At 39.9% G+C, this 17,623-nt stretch overlaps 1 protein-coding gene across 2 annotated transcripts in view; it reads left to right on the top strand.

Moving 5' to 3' along the window:
- The window catches only part of arhgef3 (Rho guanine nucleotide exchange factor (GEF) 3), a 251,673-nt gene that overhangs the window by 63,482 nt on the left and 170,568 nt on the right, over nucleotides 1–17,623 (top strand). The window lies entirely within an intron of this gene.

Here is a 17,623-nt window from a genome sequence, read left to right as displayed (position 1 = left end):
ACACGTCTGTCACTTAATACCATTGTAATTTTAGCCACGACAGCTGAAGAAGGGTTACAGCTATAAATGCAGAGAAAAATAATTTTCCTTTTACCCCCATCTCAACCAGCTTTTTAAAAAAATGAATCCATTATTTTCATTACATGGCTCTGCCAATTACTCCATTCCATTACTAATATTTTTTAACAAAGAAAAGTTTCCTATTATATTTTTCTTATATTTAGTATTTAATGGCACCAGCCAGGAGTTTGGCATTGAGCATTAGGAAAGTATTGCCAATTCATATTTTTAAACACCTTTTCAAAAATATTGACATTGTGTCTGTATATAATGGAAGCACTTAATGGTAATTTTCCATTGGGCATATTCATTTTTGTCCCTATGTTGTGATTTGACAGCTAGACTGCTACTTCTGGAACATGAGTGACAAATTAAATTGATCTGTCATTGGAGTAACAAATATAAATATATGAAATTAAAGCAGAGACTTCCAGCTTGTACATAGGAACAAATCTGAGGCACAAATTAAATTTTATTCCCAATAAGTTTTTGTGAATAATTTTGACACTGATTCATATTTATGAGTGGTTTTATCACTAGATTAAGGCAGTGCACATGTGCTTATCAACACTCACAGTGAGTAGGTGTGCAGGATTAATTAATGCTGAAGGGGTAATAATTGATCATTGTAATGTGAATTGGATATATAGTGAGAATGACATTAACTAACATAATGTGTCACATTAGTCTCCAAAAATGCAATTGAATAAGCTTTCTCTCAATAGGTGAATGGATGGATGTCTGAAAGGCAACTCGGATCCAATGAGAATGGGGAGGGATGCAGCTGAAGTAGAATTAATTTCTCTTCTGACATTCTATAGCCCTCTAACCTAAACATTGGTGTCAGTAGCATTAGACCTTCAGTAGATCCTTCAGACATTTTACAGCTGGTGATCTGGTGTTGATCTGTTACTGTTCCACACTCTCACCACCCTCTAAGCGAAGAAGTTCCCACTCATTTTCCTCTTAAATATTCCACCAATCACCCTGATCTCATGTAGTCTCAATCAATTTCAGTGGAAAAAGCCTGCTTGTATTTACTCTAGATAGATAGATATTTTATTGCCCTCATAATTTAGAATCAGGTTTAATGGCATATGTTGTGAAATTTGTTGTTTTACAGCAGCAATACATTGCAATACATAATAAAAGATATAAATTATAGGAAGAAATTCTTAGCAGTGCAAAATGAGAAGGACAAGATATTGAGGCATGGGTTCACTGAAATTTTATGGCAGTGGGGAAGTACCTGTACCTGAAATGTTGAGTGTGTGTCTTCAGGCTACTATACCTTCCTGATGGCAGCAATGAGAACAGGGCATGTCCCGGGTAACAGAGGTGCTTAATGACTTGGACAGTCAGTGTCAGGGGTGCATAAAAAGTGCTACCTTTTAACCAGGATGGCGATTGAGATTATGCAGGCAGAGTTTTGCAGCAGTGTCTCTGAGTTGAGGAGCAACCAATCAGCAAGAGGAATTCATTGGAAGGGGCTGATAAAGTAACTTGAGTGCAGGCGGAGTGGCCGTTCTTTTGAGTGTATCAATGTTTAGAGTGGCTTTGGCTCATCAGGCTTGAGTGAGGTAAAGTATCTTGTAAGTTGTAAAGTGTCTCTTATTTGTTCATTCCTCATCTGATAGGGTATAGTAGTTTAGTGAGAATGGCTCGAGGCAGTGTTTCGTGCTGTACGTGGGACATGGGAAGTCCAGGAGACACTCAGTCTCCCAGATAAACCCACCTGCACCAGGTGCACCGAGTTACGGCTCGATGACCTTCAACTCATACGGGAGAATGAGGAGGTGATAGACAGGAGCTACAGGGAGGTAGTCACCCATGGCTTTCAGGAAACAGAGAGCTCAGTGACTATCGGGAGAGGAGTACACCTGTGGCTGCTCCCCTCAATATTAAGTATACAACTTTAGATACTATTGGGAGGGGTAGGAAACCTACCAACGGGGAGCCACACTGTCTCTGGCACTGAATCTTGTGCTGTGGCTTAGAAGAGCATAAAAGTGAAGAGGACTGCAGTGTTGATGGGAGATTCCTTAGTCAGAGGAACAGAGATGCTCAGGTGCTATGTTGCCTCCTGGGTGCCAGGATCAGGAATGTTTCAGATCGTGTCCATGGCGTCCTCCAGGGTGAGGGTAAGCAGCCTGAAGTCTTGGTATGTATTGGCACCAATGACATAGGTCGACAAGGTGAGGAGGTCCTGAAGAGAGATTTTAGGGAACTACATAGAAAGTTGAGAAAAAGGACCTCCAGAGTAGTAATCTCTGGATTGCTGCCCGTGCTACATGCCAGTGAGGATGAGAATTGGATGATTTGGCAGGTGAATGTGTGGCTGAGGAATTGGTTCAGATTTATGGATCATTAAGATCTCTTTTTTTTATATATAGGAATTATCAATTACTATAGCAGGTTCTTGCCAAAACTGGCTACTGTTTTCCACCCCTTTAACTCATTATCGCAGATTGGGGTGAAAAATGGCATTGGACAAAGTAGTGTGAGGTAGCTTTCCAGTTGATTGTACTCGGACGTTATGATCCACTTTATCCGGTGAAGATTGCCGTGCACCGTTCGGGATGCTATGAGATCCACTTCTTGCAATCCCCAAGCCAACCACCATGGCAGAGGCCCCAGAACATGAGATTGTTTCACAGCCACAAGTCTCACCTGCCAAGCAGATTGATACCCCTTGTCACGAAAGACATTATCCCACAAGAGTAAGAAAGCCTCAACAGCGATTAACTCCTGAGGCCAATATGGGACAATTTAAAATTTACTATGCTGTGAATGTCTATCTAGTAGCTGTATTATATAATATACAGTATATAAGTTGAGATGCACTCTATATTGAGTTGGAGTTTATAGCTAAGCAGGGTGTATTTAATATTTCAGTAGTATTGAGTAATATTGTAAATATTTTGTTTAAGAATTCGTGTTCATTTAAATAATTCATTGCAGGTTATATGTAAAAGTATGTGAATGGCACACGGCATCATGCCACCACATCTTGCGTGCAAGTAAAAACAAAACATATACATTTACTTCTGGCATAAATTTGTGTTTTTATGTGTTTGAGTTACAAAACATAACAAAGGGTCTAATTAGCTTAAGGCAAATGTAATGTACAGTTGTTTAATGGAAAGAGCAGAGGAAGCTCAGTTTTGTATGTACTTATTGGTGGATTTTTACTGGAGTTTAAAAAAACAAAAGCACAGCACTGTAGATACCTGGAGCAAAATACTTGTAGGAGTGCACCTTCTCATTGGAGCCAGGACATTATAGTGCTCTGTTCCCATGGCAACCCCAGTGTTGTGCCATTCCATATGGAGGATGCAGCTTGTAATTGATCTGCTTTTCAATAGCCAACAGCTGCTAGACAGATGTTAACTGCTAAAATCATGCGTCTAATTTAAAAGTGGAAGATTAATAAAGGGGGTATAAAGGGAGATTTATGGGCAGAAATTTTAAATGAAATGGAGTATTATGATGCTCACCACGTGCTTAATAGGTGTAATGACTAACAATGTCTGTCCCCGATGGTCACATAAAGTATTTTGAATCCAGTTTATTGTTTGTAAATGTCACAGAACTGGAAGTGTGAAGAGGCACAGCTTTGTGGTAGGCGCTGTGACCTTCACTGAAATGAAAATTTTCTCACTGCATCTGAAATTAGAATTGCCGTCTTGAATGGGAACTGTGAGCCTGAAATGCCACTGATATTCAACCAGCAGTGAGCCTCTGCTTTTATTACATGGAACATGTGTGCAGTAGTCAGTAGGGAATAAAGAAACTTTAAAAAAAGGATTTGATGTACATTGCTATACATTTGTATTTAATATATTTTAGCTCTGTTGCGGTTAACACAGCACCTGTTTCTAGGTATTTGTTATCCAAGCAGATAAAAGATGGAAAACCTGGAGCACCTTAGAACGTTGCCAGCATGTTTGGTTGGCGATGAGTGTAGATATTCCAAATTCAATGAAATAATAGAGTTTCATATACTGTATTCTAAAATTTCAAGAACATATTTGATCTATTCTGATAAGTTTCCCTGACAGATTAGCAAGTTTATCGACGGAATTGGGGTTAAATCAGTAATTCTTGTTCCTTTATTTTGTAACCTAATTTCAGTAGCAGGGAGCTACTGTACCTGCTCTAAATACAGTATAGGAAATCAAGTCAGATCCCTGTTCTTGGCTGCTATCCAGTGGCTATTGGACACAGATGTGTTTGGGATTGATCACACTTCCTCATCCAGGTGAATAGCCGGCTGATGCAAAATGTAAGGACAGACCAAGTGTGTTGTTGATTATTTACATACAAATGTGATTTGAAAAATGCTGATGTATATGAGTGTTCACAAAACAAATTAAATCTAATAAATCAGCAATATAACTTCTAGGGGATATTGGATTTACTTGAAGAATGAATCCTCCCCATTTCTGAATTACATAAATTGATGGGTGGGTAAAAGATTTAGAAAGGTTGTGTCGATTAGTTTGCAGATCTATTCTCTTCACCCCAATCTCTTGCTCTTCCCCCGACAACAAAAGGATCAGAACAAAGTTCTACAATTCCTCTTCTTACCAGTTGCGAAAACTTAACATCTGATAGTAGCAGAAGACTTCAAAGATCCTAAGTTCTGAATGCTGGCAGAGCGCAACACGCAGGTACAAAAGGAAAGGCAGAACTGTTTCCAATCTCTTTTGGTGAGCGTTGTGGCTTGGATGATTCTGAGGTCGCTACCATCAAAGAAAATTAAATAATTCCATTCACTCATTCTACACAATTTCAAGCTGAGAGTATTGGATACAAAAACAATAACGAGTAACATCTCAGTGCTGAGGTTTTCCACTACTGAACTAGTAATGCCTTTGATTAGCTATTCCAGTACAATTAAAGCACTGGCATCAATCTGGGCAATGTGCCACAAAATGTAGGGAAAATTTAAGCTGAAAAAATTACAGTCCATTTGTATATTCTTTGCCATCATCAAAGTGATGTAAGGTGCAGTCTGATGCACGGCTTTGGGCTTTTCCACAAAGGCTTCTCACCTCATTTACAGAAGGGAGCCAAATTATTCCAGTGGAAAGAGGAGACATTGGCCGTGATATGAAGGGAGCACTTGTCTTTGTATCATCAAAGAACCTCAGCAAAATGCAGTCAATGGGAATAATGGAGAAAACAGTTCACAGACTGATTCATTTAAAGGGAGACAATTGTGATTGTTGGACTTTGATGGTGTCGACACCTGGAAATTTATCAATAGTTCCTTCAGGTAGTGTTGTAGGCCCTCGCACCGTTGCTACCTTCATCACTGGGCTTCCTTCCATCAAAAAAAGATCAAAAAAGGGGGAATGTTCAACGATGTCAGCTAATTGTTGACTTTGCTTGTGATTTTACACAATGATGGAATCCATGCCTACATGTAGCAAGAGTCATTTTGATCACAGAAAAATATCACTAATGCCTCCTTCTGATGTACCCTCCAGATTTCCAGGAAGGACAACTAAATCAATGTTGCTGTCCTTGGCCATGACAACATCCACCACACTAAAACCCCAGCTATTTCCAGGCAGCTCCTTTGTTTGGTCCATGTCGTCTGTATGCCTGTCACCAGACTTCAGAAAGAAGTCACAACACTCTGTCACAAGAGGAAATTATCTGACACACAGAGGAAAAGTTTTCCAAGGATGTGCTCATAGGTTCAATAAAGTGCAACATCCTCAGACTTCTAGGAACCTCTGGCTCATAACCAGTCAAAATGCAGAAGCAGCATTTATATATCGGTGATATTGCATTGGATTCCAAGAACATCCAGGTCACGTACTGGGAGAATACAGAAGCCCTACGTAAGTGGAGAAAGAAACGCACCACCCTCGCATTACACACTCGCCCATCCTTGCAGCCACCTGCTGCCCCATCCTTGGAAGTGTCTTCAGTTCCCAGATTAATCTCATTAACCACCTCAGAAAAAAGATCTGATAAAACTGAAGGACGGTGTACTTCCTCATAAAATCCTATTATTCATTACAGCAGTATTGCTCATAAAATCTTTGACTAACCTTTTGATGACCACTCTGTTTATGTAACTCCACATCTCAATTTACAGTTCATTACATCGGATTTCTTTTCGGGGAAAAGTAAACAAAATATGGCAGAGTTCAATGTGACCTTAAGAAAAACAATAAATGGCTTCAGGTTACTGTGGGAGTAACGCTGAAGCCTGTGGCTGTCAGGGGTTGTGTTCTTTGGTGTAAAACTGAGGTCAAACCATCCAGGAGAGGGCGCACTAGGAAGACTAGAAGCATTTTTCTGAAAATAAGTTACGAGATTTATACAATAAAGTCCTGTTAAGCATGATGTAAAGTACTTGGAGGCAAGTGATTTGTTCAAATTCTGGTTTTTTTTAAAATAGTTGTCAGTTATACAGTACATAGTAATTTTATTTAGATTTTATTTTCTCCAAATATTTTTGAAAAGTGATTGTATCCTTCCCTCACAACTGTACCATTCTAGGACCAGCATTCTTTCTATTTTCTGTCTTCTTTTCCCCCTTATTTCACATATTTTCTTTCCCACATATTATTTGTAACCCTGGTTTGAAGACTGAAAGGAATTTGCAGCCAATAAAGCTAATATTGGTCCAGAAATGAGAATAGAAGTAAAGGCAACAGCCTCATCTATGGTATTAGCTATTAGAAAGAATGATCATAAATCAGATATATTAAGCTATGTGATTTAGCAATGTAGTTTTCATTACATTTCATATTGATGATGGCATTTTTTTTTTGGAGATTTATTTTTACTTCCCTGCAGTTCCAAATGTTATTGAAAGTTATGTTGCTTTTGGAGACAGAACACAATTAGAGATTTTTTTTTAATGTGTCTATAACCTTGATCTTATCCCTTGGAGAAACCTTACAGCATTCTGAGAAAATGATTTGGTAATTTTAGGATTCCCTGAAGTGATAATAAACTAGAAATGAATCTTATATCGCTCAGCAGCAAAAATAAAAACCTGTGTACTGGCGGATTCAGAAATGATCTGCTCTGTCAACAGGATGTAGCACAGTGTGTTCTCACAATAAAATTGCATACTGCACCCACAGGTCCAAAACAAATTAAAGATATAATGAAATAATATTGTTGTGACGAGACAGACTGGAGTAGCACTAGTCCATGAATATATAATGTGGACTTGTAAATAGTTGGAAAAAGTATTTATTTTTTTTGGTGATTCTTTATTTTGGTTAGATGTTTACTGCTGGCTATGGTACTTAATTTTAAAAAAGGGAATTGGGACATGAATTGGTTTATCTGTAAGTGATAATTGCCTGGAGATTTTTCAAAGGACAAAAGATTAGTCAACCCCATATGGCTGATTGTAGCCTGGTGAGCTGGGGGAGGGTGTAGCTTTACTGAGGGCTAATGCCGCTTTCTTCTCATTCCCCCCCTCCCCACACAACCCCCTCCCATGTTCAAGCATTTGTCAGCAAACCTAAATGAATGTGCCGCAGTTGTCACCAACTTGTGTGAACATGTGTGCCCACAAAAACGTTTAGAGCAGGAGTTCCCAACCTTTGGTTGATGGTTGGGGTACATGGTGTAAAGTGGGTTGGGAACCCCTGATTTAGGGACTTCCCCAATCAGAAGCCCTGGATGAACGAGGAGGTCCGTAATCGGAGATCTGTGGCCTCTGTGGTTGGCGTTCCAGACTTGCGTAAGAAGTCAAGGTACTGTCTCTGGAGCACAAAGAGGCAATTTCAGACTAAACTGGAATTACAGGTAGATGTTCAACAGCTGTGGCAGGACTGGCACAGTATAACTTCTACAAGAGGAGCATAAGTGCCAACAAGCCATCACCCCTGGATGAGCTCAATGTCCTTTATGCTCATTTTAATAGGGAGAACCAGACGGTGTATCTGGTTGTGTACTAAAGCTTTGTGTGGACCAACTGGCTGGAGTATTCATGAACATTTTCTTTTACTACTGCAGTTTCAAAATGTTTTCTGTCGCACCATTGCAAGAAGAGTGTAGCGACCTGCTTCAGTGGTACCTACGCCAACTGAAATGAAGTGTTTTGAGAAGCTGATTATTGTGTGAGTCAACTCCTGCTTCAGCAATGACCTGGATCTGCTCCAGTTTGCAGACTGCCACAACAGGTCAACAGCAGATGTGATTTCTCTGCCCTTCACTCTACTCCTACCTATCTCAACAACAGGAGCTCGTACGTGAGGCTGCTCTTCATGGACTACAGCTTGGCTGCCAGCACAGTCATCCCATTCGAAGTCATTATCAACGCAAGTGCACCTCAGGGTATGTGCTTATTTGCACCACACTCTGCGCACACGCGACTATGTGGCTAAGCAAGACTCCCAGTGCCATCTTCAAACTTGCTGATGATATCTCGGTTGCTGGGCGAATCAGAGGTGGTGATGTGTCAGCTTACTGGAATAAGGTGTTATCGCCTGGTTGAGTGGTGCCATAAAAACAATCTCTCGTTCAGTGTCAGCAAAACTAAAGAGCTGAACTGTTGACTTCAGGAAGGGGAAGTGAGAGCAAACGTGTGCCAATCTGCGTTGGGCAATCGGTAATGGAGAGAGTTAGCAGCTTTAAATTCCTGGGTGTTAACATATTAGGTGATCTGTTCTGGGCCCAGCACATCAATCTAATCATAAGGAAAGTCTACCTTACTTTAATAGGAGGTTCGGCTTGTCACCGAACATTCCAACAAATTTCTACGGATGTACTGCTGAACATGCCAAAAATACCAGTGCCCACAAAAAACAAGGTGGCACTCACATCTACTGTGATGAAGTGCTTTCAGAGGTTGGTCTTGGCAGGCATCAACTCCTGCCTAAGTGAGGACCTGGGCCCATTGTAATTTGCCTGTCACTACATAGGTCTACAGCAGATGCAATCTCATTCGCTCTCCACTCCGTGGGATCATCTGGACAGCAGTAATGCCTCTGTCAGGCTGCTGTTCATTGATTACAGCTCAGTGTTCAACACAATCACACCCTCAGTTCTAATCAACAAGCTCCAAAACCTGGGCCTCTGTACATCCCTCTGCAACTGGATCCTTGATCTCCTCTCTGGGAGGCCACAGTCTGTGCGGATTGGAAATAATATCTCCATCTTGTTGACAATAAACGCTGGCAAATGTCCAGAATGCCCACCTCTCTACTTCCTGTACACCCACGGTTGTGTGGCTGGGCACAGATCAAATGCCATCTATAGATTTGCCAGTGACACAAGTATTGTTGGCAGAATTTCAGATGGTGGCGAGGAGGTGTTACAGGAGCAAGACAGATCAGCTGGTTGAGTGGTGTCCCAGCAACAACCTTGCATTCAACATCAGTAAGAGCAAGTGTGGACTTCAGGAAGTAGAAGTCAAGGGAACACACAGACTCTCCTCATTGCTGCAATCAAGGAGAAGGTACACAGACTCAAGACTCACACCCTGAAGGCACACACTCATCATTTCAGGTACAGCTTTTTCCCATTCACCATCAGACTTCTGAATGGACAATGAAGGCAACCTTAGTATTTTTTCCTCTCTTTTTGCACTATTTAATTTAATTTTTTATCTGTACTTACTGTAATTTCTAGTTTTTATCATTAAGTTTTGTAATGTACTGCTGCCAGGAAACAAATTTTATGACATATGCCAGTGATATTAAACCTGATTCTGAACATATCCTTACAGTTAGGGCAAATTGAATGTGCAGAAGCTGCTGAGAGTAGTGGATCTGCTCAATACATCACAGGCACATTCCTCCCAACCACTGGGAGTATCTACTGGAAGCATTGCCTCAAGAAAGGAACAACTATTAACAACAGTACTTAGCTTTACATCTATGACCATGTAGCTAAGTACAGCTCCAACATCATAATCAAGTTTGCTGATGACAGCAAAAATGGCAATGAATCGGTATACAGGTGGGAGATTGGAAATTCGGGTGATGGTGTCATAACAACATTTACCCATTCAATGTCAGCAAGGCCAATGATCTAATTGTAGACTTCAGGAGGGGGAAGCCAGAGGTCTATAAGCCAGTCCTCATTGGAGGATCAGAGGTGGAGAGGGTCAGTAACTTTAAATTCCTGAGTGGCCACTATCTCAGAGGACCTGTCCTGGACCCATCATATACATGTAATTGCAAAGAAAGCATGGCAGCGCCTCTACTTCCTTAGAAGACTACAGAGATCCGGCATGACATCAAAAACCTTGACAAACTTCAGTAGATGTGTGGTGGAAAATGGGTTGACTGGCTGCATTGTAGCCTGGTGTGGGAACACCAATGCCCTTGAATGGAAAATCCTACAAAAGGATGCGGATTCGGCCCAGTACATGATGGGTAAACACCTCAAAACCACATCTACATAAAATTTTGTAATAGAAAGGCAGCATCCATCATCAAAGATCCTCACCACCCAGGCCATGCTCTTTCCTCGCTGCTGCCATCAGGTAGAAGGTACAAATGCCTCAGGACTCGCACCTCCAGGTTCAAAAACAGTTCCTACCCCTCAACCATCAGGCTGTTGAGCAAAAGAGGATAATTACACTCATTTATTGAGAAGTTCCCACAACCAATGACCTCACTTTAAGGACTCTTAATCTTGTCATTTAGTGCTCTCGTTATTTATTGCTATTTATTTATAGTTGTGTTTCAAAAGTTTGTTGTCTTGGGGAACGTCATGTGATGACAGGATTGAGGTGTGGAAATCCAGCTCTCCCATAAAACAACCAGTAAAATAATGTTTAAGTGAAGAAAAGTTAGTAAATACTTTTTAAAAATTACTTATAAACTACTCAGGATTGTTTTAAGATATGTCTCCTAAACAGAAGCAGAAGAAAACTACTACTTTGAAGACAACACAAGTTGGAAAAGAATCAAGGCCGGCAGCCATGAAAGAGCCTCGGGCTCAAGTGCATTTTACCTCCGGCGATACTGAACAGGAAACTGCGGCAACATCAACCGTTTCCAAAAAAAAAAAAGAGCAACAGGAATTGCGCATGCATGAAGGAAGGGGCATGCGCAAACACGAGCAACCCAAACTACAAATCCCAGCTATGATCGGAACTGAAAGTGAAAGTGAATATGAGGTGGAATCGGATTCTCTGGATTTATCAGACGAAGGTGACGAGACAAACAAAGAAGAGCAAACAGGAAGAGGTTGGAGGTGATATTGGAGACATAAAAAATTTCTTGGTGCAAATAATGCATGAATTAAAAGCATTAAAAGTAATAAAAATATTAAAAATATGAAGATTATGTTTGATAAAATGATGAAAAGACAGGACAAAATGGACAAGAAAATTAAAAACTTGGAAGAAATAATGGGAGACACCATTGACAGAGTGAATAAAATGGAAGATAATATTTCTGCCTGGACATCAGAAAGAAAACGGTTGTTGGAAAAAGTGGATGTACTTGAAAATTTTAACAGACGAAATAATATTAAGATTGTTGGACTTAAAGAAGGTATAGAGGGAGAGGATCCAATAAATTTTTTTCAAAAATGTATTCCAGAAATTTTGGAAATGGAAGAAGGAACCCAGTTAATTGAAATTGAAAGGGCTCACGGAGCCTTAAGATCAAGACCTCAAGTTGATCAAAACCCATGATCAATCTTGATAAAATGCTTAAGACGTCAAGATAAAGAAAAGATCCTGAAGGCAGCTGCCCAACATGCCAGAAAGAGAAACGGGCCATTGATGATAGAAGGGAAAACAGTTCTTTTCTATCCTGATATAAGTTATGACCTTTTGAAGAGAAAGAAGGAATTTAACCCAGCTAAAAAAGTTTTATGGGAAAAGGGTTATAAATTTATATTGCGCCACCTGGCAACCCTGATAAATTTTTTTGGATGATGAAAAAAGAAGATCTTTTACTGATTATCGGGATGCGGAAGAATTTGCACAAGAACTCCCAAATATTCGCTAACCACAGCCAAAGATTTAAAAGTGAAACGGATTAAAGATGAAGACCGGGACAGTGAATGGAGTTGATGGATGTTTAAGGACAGAAGAGTATTTAAATATGTTCTTAATTATATGATATGGGGGAAAAAGGTAAAAATTTGAGAAATATTGATCGAGAGTAGTGATATTTTTCTTCTCTTATATATACCTTTTTATGTTACGGGGGAGCTGGGGGAACTTCGGATCAATTGCTAAGGGATTTACGTGTGTAATCATGGCGATTGCCATGACCCGCACAATAGAGGGGGGTAATGTGTTTTTTCTTTATTCACAACATTAGTAGGGGGGTATTTGTTATTTTTTCTTCTTTATAATCTATTTTTCTTTAATCTTTCTTTCTTTGCCTGGACAAATGGGGGGGTGGGGGGAGACCCATAGCAACACAGAGAATTTTAAAAAGATTCCCCGAGGTACTACGAAAGTTGAAAAGTTAGGTATTCCTATAGACTGGAGTAACCCTGTTAAAAATGATGACTAATTTACTGAATTTTAAAAGTTTTAATGTTAATGGGCTTAATGGACCGGTGAAAAGAAAAAGAATTTTAACATGTATTAAGAAAATGAAAACAGATATAGCTTTTAGCTGCATTCCATTTGAAAAAGTTACTTATAATTTAAGAGATAAATAGGAAATATTTCTGAAAATTTGGTGCCCTTATTTGCAAAAGATAGGATTAAATATATAGGTGCTCTGAAGATAAAATTATTGGTTATTTGGGGAAAGAAATAAATATATATACTAAAGCTATTATGAACCCCATGGAGCCTGTGGGGATCTTCTGATATCCAGGCATTCTTTCTTTCCTTTTCTCTTTCTATAGGGATATGTTAGGGGGGAGGGGGGAAGGGTTGATAATTTTTTTTCCTTCTGTAACCATTTGAAAATTCAATAAAATTTTTTTATAAAGTTTGTTGTCTTCTGTGCTCTTGCTCTTTCATTGATCCTGTTTACAGTTACTATTCTGTAGCTTTGCTGAGTCTGCCCACTGGATAAAGAAACTCAGGATTGTATGTGGTGCACTCTGATGATGAATTTCTCTTTGAACTTTGTACTTTGAGCACTTGGGCCATGCCGTCTTTTTGCAGCTACCATCGAGCAGGGGGTACAAAAGCCTGAAGTCCCACATCACGATGTTCAAGAGCAGCTACTTCCCTTCAGCCATTTGGTTCTTGGTCACTACAGTCTGGCAATGCTTGTATCACTTTGCACTAAAATGGATTTCACCATTTTTGTTCTTATTGTTTTTCGTAAAAATTGTGCATATTTATTTAATATATATTTTTATTGTGAATTGCTTCTTATTGTTTTTGATGCTATACACCTGTGATGCTGATGCAAGTAAGTTTCCCAATGCATCTGTGCATACATGTACTCGTACATATGACAATAACTTGACTTCATTTTAATTGAATGGGATAGACGTTGGGAAATGTATCTGCATAAATTAAACGGCTAATTCAAACCCACACTGCATCCCCAGGCTATGACTCAGAGTATCGGCTCCTTAAAAAGCTTATCTGTGGCTGCAGTTTTGACTATTCTAATGAGAGCCTCCCTCATTCCATCCCTTCCCCCATAAACTGGAGAACTTTTGTACCTCCGCTGGTCTGATCTGAGCTATCAAGACTTTTGTTCTCTCAAATTTTAGGATCGTTCAGTTTGTCTTTCTTTAAGTTTTTGCCTTGCCCCTCCCTGTCTCTGGCATCCTTCAGTTTGAACAAACTTGCAGGATAGCCACACATCCTTTACATTAATCGTTCCACCCCAGGTGGCTCTTCCATTGGCGACCAAGGTATTGGTATCGGTTTATATTCTCACAAATACCAAACAGATCTGAAATGCTCAGTAAGTCCTGCAAAAGGTCCTTGGCAGTTCTACTTTTATTCCATTTGATGCATCCCTCAAGTCATTATCAAGGTGTTTAATTATTTGACCAAATGTCTCCTTGGGTGTCAAAACTGTGCATTCAACAGCTTTTGCCTTTGTAGCTGTTGTGATCAGTAGATAATTTTAGATATTGAGTAAAAGTATTTACTCAAATTTGCCCATTACTGCCCGAGATCTAATTTTGGTTTGGATATACATAATAGTTTTTAAATGTGTATTGGAGTATTAATTGACCATATTGTATTAGCTAATGCATTAGTGGAATGGAATGGGGTGGAAAGTCCTCAATTTTAAAAACCAGGCACTGATAACCTGACGATTTATTTGGCATTGCTCCATAGTTTCCAGTCAGGAAAGTTTCCTTAAAATTGATTACTGTTTTTCTCTTCTGTTACTCCTGCCTTGTGCTATTCCATCTTTCTCTCCCCCACAATGTGCTTCCGTTATTCAATTTTGTGTAGGGGATGTATAAGCTAACACTATACAAAGATTGGACTCTGCTATTATCAGCTTGCTGCATTAGCTTGCATATGATCCATTTTAGAAAACCTGGGTTCTCCGTTGATCATTTAATCAACAATATGTTGATTGCTTAGTGCAGCCAACTCGAAGGCTCTGTGAGGTTGGGCTACAGTCTGGGGTCCTTTCACTGCACACATAGCAGGGATGAGTCAGGTGGGAAGCCCCACAAACAATGAACTGGTGCATCAACCCAGAGGGCAAACATGGTTTCTAAAGTGTGAACACTTCTGAATGTAGTGACCATAGGACATTCATCATCATTATGTGCTGTGTCATAAGCAGTGGGTGATCATGGTCTCGTGACCATGATCGTTCTTGGAGAATGCTTCTACAGAAGTGGGTTACCATTGCCTTCTGGGCAGTGTCTTTACAAGATGGGTGGCCCCAGCCATTATCGATTCTCTTCAGAGATTTTCTGCCGGGCATCAGTGGTTGCATAACCAGATCTTGTGACATATACCAGCTGCTAGTACGACCATCCACCACGTCATGTGACCCTGATCAGGGGGCTAAGCAGATCCTACACCTTGCCCAAGGATGACCTGCAGGCTAGCGGAGGGAAGGAGCGCCTTACACCTCCTTTGGTAGAGACGCATCCCCACCCCGCCACCCGTGTACAACATTAAGAATTTTTTTAAATTGCACTTCTTTTCTTCCGTATTTTTTGTTATGAATAAAGTTTACTTTTGAAATTTAAAAAATCAGCATCAAGTAACTTTTATTCAGTACAATGGTTGGAGCTGTTGGGGAAAGAACTAGGTTCGGTGATGTGATGGACTTAACTGTGGGAAGCTTTGGTGACACGTGTAACACATTATTCAGTGAGATATCACTCATTTTGTGTGGGTGTTTCTGCTACAATGCCTGCAAGAGTCTGCAATCAATGCTTCACTTGTTTGGTATTACTCAACCACCTTAAAAATCACCTACTGCTGCCTTGTCAATGGGAACGATGGCCAAATATGGTCTCTTAAGCTCTTCCACATGTCAGAACTATTCAGTGCTGATTGTTATCTCTTGGAAAGATCATCCTAGTCAAAAGTTTTTTTGCTTGCGGCAATTAAAAAATATGAATTGCATGAAGGTCAAGTTATTAAGCATGCAGACAGTTGATTTGCTTTACAAGGTTTTCATTTCATTATACACTTTGAGATGAATTACACAGGATGAATTTCGAAGTGCATTTAAATTTTCCTGAAAGAAAAGAAAGAGTATTGCAGATCACCAATATTTGTGATTGGTATGTGGAGATCCCTCAATTAGCAACTGGGTTTATAATGTAGGAGTGATTTGTCCCAACACCAGCTAGTTTTATTCTAACCAGTTTATTTAATTTTTGACTGGGGATAAGGACATTGGGAATGTTATAAGCTGGTCTTAGTTGTGCCTGAAGAAAAAAGGCAACTCCTCAAACACTGCTTGATTAGGATAGAGAAAATAAACTTTACAGACTCAAGTGCCTTTGAATTTTTTCCCCGTTTTCATCTCGACCATCTTCCGAAGGCTTCTTTGAAATTGAACATCTTTCTCTGTAAGTTTGAAGTAAGAAAATCTGCCTACACCATCATCTACTCCTTCCAACGTCTCAACTTGTTTGGATTAGTAAAAGTATCAGACGTTACACAATGAAGAGTCTTAAAATTGCTGCCCTGATCTCCTTTCCGTTTCCCTCCTGGATGTCCAATTAACCAAGAAAAAGAAATTTGTTACAGTTTGTATGGACATCTTTGAAGTTCGGGCTACAGCTGGCAACATCCTCACCTGTAATGATCTCCTCCCCCCCCCCCCCCCCACCCCATACTTTCATGTACTTGCTCTGGATAACCAGTCTCTTCCTCCCACTCTTCAACACCAACTCCTTCCACCATTTTTCCTTGTGTTTCTCTGGCCGTGGGTGGGCAGCCCAATAGTCAAACAGAACTAACTATAAATCGCCCGAGTTTCACACCACCATAGTTGAAACTTGCCTACTTAATGAAGGAGTTCTGTCAGTGTTGGAGTAGGGAACTTCTGAGTCAGCTGTTCTGTTGTCGGTGTGAAATGTGATAACTTACATTAATATATTAGATTTAGAAACTGTGCAGACAGGTCCAATAAGCCAAGGAACAATTGAGTCTGAAGGAACAAATTAGAAAGTACAAAATAATGCAGATGCAGTTTAATGTGCATATGTATGGTATTAGGATGCAGTTAAATTTAAAAACGACTGATATCAGAACCTGGCAAGTATTATTAGTGAAGTTGAGTAAGTTTAGATACTTTGACCAATAGCTTATCCAGCTATTATATAGCAGTAATCAGGAAAACAAATGAAATACTGAACTTCATAACCCAAGCTCCAGAAATCATTAGAAATAAACTAATGGTTTGTCACTTGTTTTCTTCTGGCTGTCCTGAGTGGGACTTGCTTTTGCTTTTATTTTCTCAGTTCTGAGGTGGCAAATGAGGCTTTTCCGCTGAGGGGCAAAGTGGCTGGGGTAACCTGTGAAAAGGTGCATTTTCTCTGCATTCGCAGGACTCGTCTGTCTGAATTGTCTTCTTGAGGGTGATCACAATGATGGCATCTCCAAGGTGTCTGGTACATCCTTTTCCCAGACAGGGATGACAAAATTGTGGATTTGTTACTGAAGCTGTTCTCTCCTGAGTTTCAGGGTTTTAGTGAGCATAATGTCTGCTGTTTAAGGCCTTGTTGTTTTGAGTTAGAATATGGATTTCACGGTCATCGTTTGGACAGGAGTGGCAGAAGACTGGCCTGAATGGGACTGTTGTGCCATGGAGTCAGGGGTTTTGTGTTAACGACTGAGTAGCAACAGGGGAGACCTTTGCGGTGTTCTTTCCTGTGAGTATTGACTGCCTCTCTGTCCTCGATTGGTTCCCATGGGAGGGAGGCCTGTAGTATTTGGGTCACAGATGTTTTTTACACCACCGAAACAAAAATATATATCGCTTAGCTAACATGTTATAAGGAAAAAATTTCAGAATTTTACTAAAAACGAAATGCGCACAGGATCAGACCAAAACAAAGTAAATTTAAGTCTGCTGTCTCAAAATTCTCTAGACAGTGATTAATAGATTGAATTGTGTACAAGAATAGTATAAAAAGTCTAAAGTAATGAAGTAATCCTTGCATGCTATGATAATCAACTTCTGGAAATGTG

This window comes from Hypanus sabinus, chromosome 19, assembly GCF_030144855.1.
Source record: "Hypanus sabinus isolate sHypSab1 chromosome 19, sHypSab1.hap1, whole genome shotgun sequence".
Taxonomy (NCBI): Eukaryota; Metazoa; Chordata; class Chondrichthyes; order Myliobatiformes; family Dasyatidae; genus Hypanus; species Hypanus sabinus.
This window is presented reverse-complemented; position numbering and strand designations above follow the sequence as displayed.